The 7,472-nt window shown below is 37.4% G+C and overlaps 1 pseudogene; it reads left to right on the forward strand.

Annotated features, from left to right (window-relative positions):
- Nucleotides 1-7,472, forward strand: part of LOC107731600 (1-phosphatidylinositol 4,5-bisphosphate phosphodiesterase beta-1-like) — a 111,207-nt pseudogene that overhangs the window by 74,411 nt on the left and 29,324 nt on the right.

Genomic DNA, 7,472 nt, shown 5'->3' on the forward strand with positions numbered 1-7,472 from the left:
TTTGCTCTCGTGAAGTCTTCTCTTGATTGTAGACTTTGACAGTGACACACCTACCTCCTGGAGAGTGTTCTTATATATATATATATTTCACTTACTGCCCAATGTTGTCCAACAAAACAATACATATTAAAGGCTATGAAAACAAATAAAGTGAATGTAACCATGTAAGCCTTTATATTATGTGCAAAAAAGGGTTAAAATCACATTTCATTCTAACATTGTAACATTGCAATCTAAAAACAAAAATAAGGCTTTTAAAGCGGAAGTTAAATTCATTAAACTAAAAATTAAAATAAATGAGAACGAAAGTTGTGTTAGGCTATTTTGATTACCCCATTACAGTCACTTTACAGTCAGTGCTATCATAAAAATAGACTTACTTGTAGGTTTAAAATTCTACATGTCACATTTATTGTCAAACTACAAATATTTCAGCGAAATGTATATTTTAGTCAGAATTATTGCGCTCCTATTTAATTGAGCTCCGTCTGTTTGGGCGGCGCTCGTTCATTGAAGTCTGTTGAGTTTAGTGGAGAATCCCAAAGCAGAAGCTCATGCACTTCTGACAGAAAAATTGAAATATTTCCATGGATTTCTAACATTTACAGACGGAGAATATACCTGTGAAATGTAAGTTATGCATTAAGGGAAACAGCACATCTCAAACACATTAAACAGCGCGAGTATAGTGTCTCTGTCAGCGGCACACGCAGCCTTTCAGTCAGAGCCGCTTAAACTAATATGCAAAACTATAAACTATACTATGTCTTACCAGTTTTTAAAGGCCTTAATATGAAGCTTGTCACATGTTTAGAACAAACTGGATTATGCACTTTCTCCGCAGCAGCTCAGTCTGTGTCCTCCGCTATATTTTCAGATTCGCTCGTATCAAACTACTGTATATCGATATAAACCGTATTGCCTCATATCGTATCGCTTATAAAGAAAACATCGATATATCGTACAAACTCGATATACCGCCCAGCCCTAATTTCTATAGTGATTTATGCCATACAGATTGTTTCAAAGCAGCTTCACAGTAATAAACAGGAAAGTAACAGTGTTCATGTTGCATAATTCTTCAGTTATGAAGCAAATCCTAGGTCCTATTTTATTCTGTTTGTATATGCTCCCCTTGGGTTCTGTCTATTATATTTTGTATCATTGCTATACGATACTCAGATTTACATTCCCCTTAGTTCTGAGAACTCTTACTAACTTCTCAAATGTTTTAAAGATATCCAGTGTTTCCCCTAGGTTTACAGCTTTGGGGGAAGGGGTGCTCCTAAGTGGAAAACTTTAGGGGCGTAATGCAAATTTTTCAAATGATGTGTTTTAGCTTATTTAGGGGATATAATTAATTGATCAGAATACAGAAAGCACACAAGGTTTTTAAATAATTTTGCTCCAGACTCTATTTAATAGGCTAATTATGTAATTATTTATAGTACTATTAAATTGTATGTACGTTAGGTATGTGACGGTATCAAATTTTCACAATAGTCGTTGAAGATTTTGTCACGGTATATGGTTTTATCACAATAGCATGTAATTTAGTAAGTAAAAAAAGTGTTGTCCTCCTAACAGGTTAAATAACTTTATTAAAGATCTTTTACTAAAAGACTTTATTAAAAGAAATACACAAAAATATAAAGTAAACAAGTGTTTCAAGATTAGAGTGCAAAAGATTAACGTTCAAAAGAACAATAGGTAACACTTTACAATAAGGTCCCATTAGTTAACATTTGTTAAAGCAGGTTAACATTAACTAACAATGTGCAATAGCTAATTGTTGCAGTAGTTAATATTCTTTGTTAACGTTGATTAATAAAAATACAACTATGTATTGTTAGTTAATGTTAGCTCCATTGAATAATATTAGCAGACACAACTTTAGATTTTATAATGTATTATTAAAAGTTGAAATTAACATGAACTAAGATTAATAAATGCAGTCATTGTTATTTCATGTTAACTAATGTAGTTAACTAATGTTAATGGAACCTGTGACGTGTTACCGAACAATAATAACGAATCAGTCAATATATATTATAGGCCATGTTTAGGTTAGATTAAAAGAAAAAATGTTTAAGTTTGAAAATAAACAGCTCATTAAGTCTTTAAGTATTAATTATTTGGTGCTATGGTGAAGACTAAAGTGAATATAAATATATAAATGACTGAAACATTGACACAGTTCAGAAAGTAGCGCAGCTGCTTTGTTTACAGGGTTACCGGGGTAACGGCAGCTGCTTTGTTTACAGGGTTACTGGGGTAACGGCAGCTGCTTTGTTTACAGGGTTACAGGGGTAACGGCAGCTGCTTTGTTTACAGGGTTGCCGGGGTTACGGCAGCTGCTTTGTTTACAGGGTTACCGGGGTAACGGCAGCTGCTTTGTTTACAGGGTTACCGGGTAACGGCAGCTGCTTTGTTTACAGGGTTACCGGGGTAACGGCAGCTGCTTTGTTTACAGGGTTACCGGGGTAACGGCTGCATTTCTACCTCTAGTGCTGAATGTGTGTTTTCATTCAGTGCGTCTCCTTCACTCGCTCCTTTCTTCGCATTTGTGCTCATTTACATTAAATCGTTGCCTTTTTAAAGTTCAATAATCATATAAGGCAGTATCGCTGTTTTTTCATAAATTGAAAAAAAAAAAGTTTGTTATAGGCTACTAAGTTAGGCTGTTTAAGTGTGTGTTTGTGTGTGTCTGTGTGTGCATGTATCTCTGTTTGTGTGTGTGTGTGTGTGTGACAGAGATGGACGCTCAGACTGTAGATGAACTGAAACAGATGAAAGGTTATTTGAGGGCGCAGAAGAGGCAGTACAAAGAACTAAAGGAGCTCATGAGGAAACACAACAAGAAAACGAATGAGCTGATTAACGAACACGCGTCCAGACAGAAGCAGCTGCGCAGGTCTGCGCAGAAGAGGTGAGTTTCTCTGAGACCGGCTCTGCCGTCCGCTCGCTTCCCGTCGTCTGATATGTTGTGTTCCCGCAGGAGCGTGTCGGATCAGGATCTGCTGGAGCAGGAGAGATGTGAGAAACTGAAGGAGCAGCAGCAGCGGCAGCTCCTCGCGCTCAGACAGGAGCAGTTCTACAGCGAGAAGTACCTCAAACGAGAGCACGTCAAACTGGTAACCGCTCGCTGTGTCATCACACCTCAGATTACTCCCATAACCACTATCAAATAAACATCAACCTGTACAAATCCCAACTAATTATTTGCCAACACTTTTCCAACATTTTGTCACTAAATTATAGTGTTGTAGCTAGAGACTGGTCTTGAGACTTTTTTGAAGGTCTAGGTCTTGTCTCTGGACTAAGAGGACTCAGACCAGTCAAGACCACAGCTGCGAGGATATCACTAAATTACTGGTCCATTGTCTGATTTATTTGTTAACATCATTACTGTGATTGAATGTAAAACTTCCTGCTTCAAATGCACTCAATAACTTACTTCTAATTGGATTTCTTTTGAAACTGTTGTCAGGTCAGAATATAATGGGGAATTGTGTCAAAATATTTCACTAAAATTAATACAAATGCCCAAACAATTCAAGATATAATTGCGAAAAATATTTGTATGAGATCCAATATCACAAGAGCAAGAAAACTATTTTCACGAACATGAGCGAGACTGCAAACATGATATCGATTTTATGCAGACATTCAACAAACAAAAAGTTAATATTAAGTGAATTACATTTCAGATTCCTATTTCTGCTTTGAATGAATCGTTTGAATAAATGATTCCATGACCATGACCACCGAGCCTACTGCCGTTTTAGTTTGCATATTTAAAAGTATCTTTTTTTAAATTACAACCCCAATTCCAGGGAAGTTGGGACGTGTTGTAAAATGCAATAAAATAAATAATCTATGATTTGTTCATTCTCTTTAACTTTTATTTAATTGACAAAAAGTACAAATAAAAGATTTCCAAAGTTTTCACTGACCAACATAAATATATTTTGTAAATATGAACACATTTTGTTTTTGACGGCTGCAACACACTCCAAAAAAGTTGGGACAGAGGCAAAATAAAAGTGAAAAGGTTATAGAATATCCGCGTTAAACTGTTTTGAAACAGCTCACAGTAAGCAGGTGAATTGGTAATAGGTTAAGGTATCATGTTTGGGTATAAAAGGAGCATCTCAGTCTTTGTAAGCGAAGCTGGATCATGGCTCATCCCTTTGTGCCAAGTTTCACGAGAGAAGTGTCAAACAAATCAAAAATCACATTTCACAATGCAAAATTGCAAAGAATTTAGGTCTTTCACCAAGTACCATACATAATATTGTGAAAAGATTCAGGGAATCCAGAGAAATCACAGTCTGTGTAGGGCAAGGCAGGAAACCTCGGGTGAATGTGCTTGACCTTTGACCCCTCAGATGGCATTGCATTAGAAACCGTCATGCTGCAGTGTTAAATATAGCCGCATGGGCTTAGGAGTACTTCTGAAAACCACAGTCTGCTGCTGCATCAAGAAATACAACTTGAATCTCTTACTCTAGGACAGGGGTGTCAAACATACGGTGGGATGATTTGAACAATAATATAAAATATTTTTATTATCATTATTATTACTAAATAAAGTCTTTGTCCGGATATTCGCTGCAATATTGTGTTTGGTTTTATTAATTTTTTTTTATTTTATCATTGATCATTTAATTGTGCTTCTATTGCGCTTCTGCCGGAACCTCGAACACGGATGCGCATTCTAAAGCGGCGCCTAATTCAAATTTCGAACACTTCGGCTAATTGAAGTTGTGTGGCAAGCACTCGCGATTTTAAAAATGTCCAAAAAAAGAAAAATTGATCTGGAAGGGCGGATGTTTCAGGAGAAATGGAAAGAAGTATTTCTTCTGTGAGGTCAACGTCAGGCCGGTATGTTTAATCTGCTCACAAGCCGTGGCTGTGCAAAAAGAGTACAACATTAAACGGCACTGTGAAATACACGCAGAGAAATATGATAAATACACTGGACAGCTCAGAACGGAAAAAGCTAATGATTTAGCAAAAAAAAGCAATCAATGTTCACAAAAAGAGCAGGGACTGATGAAGCTGTAAAGGCCAGCTATTTGATTTCCAATGAAATCGCAGCGGCATCAAAGCCTTTTTCAGAGGGAGAATTCATCAAAAAAGTGTATGATAAAGGGCAGCGGAGCTTGTGTGCCCTGAGAAAAAACAGGCTTTTGCCAGTATTAGCTTGTCAAGAAATACTGTGGCTGAAAGAATTGAGGACATTGTCTTTCAACTGACGGTTCAAGTCTCTTGCAAAGTTAAGACATTCATTGCTTTCTCTATAGCACTTGATGAGAGTACTGATATTAATGACGTAGCTCAGCTGGGGTTATTTATTCGTGGAGTTGATGGATCTTTGAACATCACTGAAGAATTTGTTGAGCTGGTTCCAACGACATTTACTCCAGCCTCATTGGTGCTCTGGATAGACTGGAGGTTGACTGGAGTTGTGCTGTTAGTGTGGCAGCGGATGCCGCTCCATCCATGGTCGGGAAAAGGGCAGGCGTTGTGACAAAATTCAAAGAGAACCCAACCCAAAAAATCTGGAATTTTCATTGTATTTTACACCAGGAAGCATTGTGTAGCAAAACCCTAAAGATGGACAATATTATGAATGTGGTAATAAAAACTGTTCATTTCATCAGAGCAAAGGGGCTCAACCATCGGCAATTTGAGGCCTTTTTATCTGAAAAAGATATTCCTCACAGTCTACCCTACCACACCGAAGTTCGCTGGTTGAGCAGGGGAGCCGTGCTCAAACGTTTCTTTGAACTGCGCTCAGAAATCAGTCAGTTCATGAAAGACAAGGGAAAACCAATGACTGAGCTGGATGACCCCGAGTGGGTTCGTGATCTTGCTTTTATGGTGGACGTAACCGAGCACTTAAATGTGCTCAATACTAAGATGCAAGGCCGCAACAAAGTCGTAACTGAATATTACGACTGCATTCGCGCATTTGAGATGAAACTAGATCTGTGGGCGACACAGCTTTCCCAAGGTAACCCAGCTCATTTTCCCTCTTTAAAATCTGTGCACACCGCTCACGACAAAGACAACATGGACAGATACAAAGAAAAAATTGTTGGTCTGCAGAATGAGTTTCAGAATCGCTTCCAGGTCTTCAATGAACTTGAGAAGGAATTCTCTCTCTTCCGTTCACCGTTTACTGCGAGCGCAACAGATGTACCGGAGGAACTCCAAATGGAACTAATCGAACTGCAGTGCAACACACCTTTGAAAGACAAATTCGCATCAGTCACTGTGGATTTATTTTATCAAAACCTCGGACCGACGTTCCCCAAAATGACAGGTTTTGCGTCCAAAATCCTCAGCATGTTCGGGACTACATATCTCTGTGAGCAGGCATTTTCTGTAATGAACATTAACAAGTCCAACCTGCGCTCTCGACTGACACACAGACATCTAAATGACATTATGAGAGTGGCGACGGCTCAAAAACTGGTTGCTGATGTTGATGCACTGGTTGAAGAAAAGAGATGTCAGGTGTCAGGAAGCAGGAATTAAAATCATAATGTGTATGTGATTTATGATGTCAAACTTAATGCATTACAAATGCAATCTAGATATTTCTTTGTTAAAGGAAAGTTCTCATTTCTAGTGTATATTTAATGTTCATATCCAAAGCGAATGATTTTTCATTTGCATTAATTAACCATAAAGAAATTATTTTATTATTTGTTTTCCTTATATAAGAAATACTACTGAGTTGTTAAATATGTTGAAGGCAGTTTTTTAAATTGTGAAGTGTTTTTCTAGTTTGTAAATTATTGTTTATATTTAATGTAACTGTCTGTACACAAATAGAGTATAGCAGTTTATAGCGAATAGCAGTTTTTTTCTTATTTTCTCATTACTAAAAAGTATCTGACAAATAATATTCATATTCAAAGTTTTTGATTGCCATTACTTAGACAACATTATAGGAATAAGGAATAAGAGTGTTAATGAACAGTTTCCGAGGTCTTATTAAATGCAGTTTTACAGAATAGTGTCTTTCTAGTTTTTTTTTTGCAAATTAATTTGTAATTTGGTGCACTGTGATTAAAAAAAAAAAAGTTGATTCGGCCCGTTAACGCCGACATTTCTTCTCATCCGGACCTCACCCTAAAATGAGTTTGACAGCCCTGATTTAGATGAACTGAAAAACAGCACAGATCGCTTGACGGAGAGTGAAACTCTGAAGCGCTCAGTCAGAGAGTGTTCGGCGAGTGAAAATATATCTGCGCTAAACTTATACTTGGCCTCCAACTCACACACTGGCGAGTAAAATCTGAGAATTTATTAGCCATTGGCTAATATTAGACATCATTTAGTCGCCAGAGTGAAGATTTAGTCGCATATGCGAGTGATTTACTCGCAATGTAGAGGGTTGCAATTTGAGCGCGATTTAAACCCGGATGATTGTAACTACTCTAAGTTCGTCTGCT

The sequence above is a fragment of the Sinocyclocheilus rhinocerous genome, unplaced genomic scaffold (assembly GCF_001515625.1).
Source record: "Sinocyclocheilus rhinocerous isolate Xijiao unplaced genomic scaffold, SAMN03320098_v1.1 scaffold5236, whole genome shotgun sequence".
Classification (NCBI taxonomy): Eukaryota; Metazoa; Chordata; class Actinopteri; order Cypriniformes; family Cyprinidae; genus Sinocyclocheilus; species Sinocyclocheilus rhinocerous.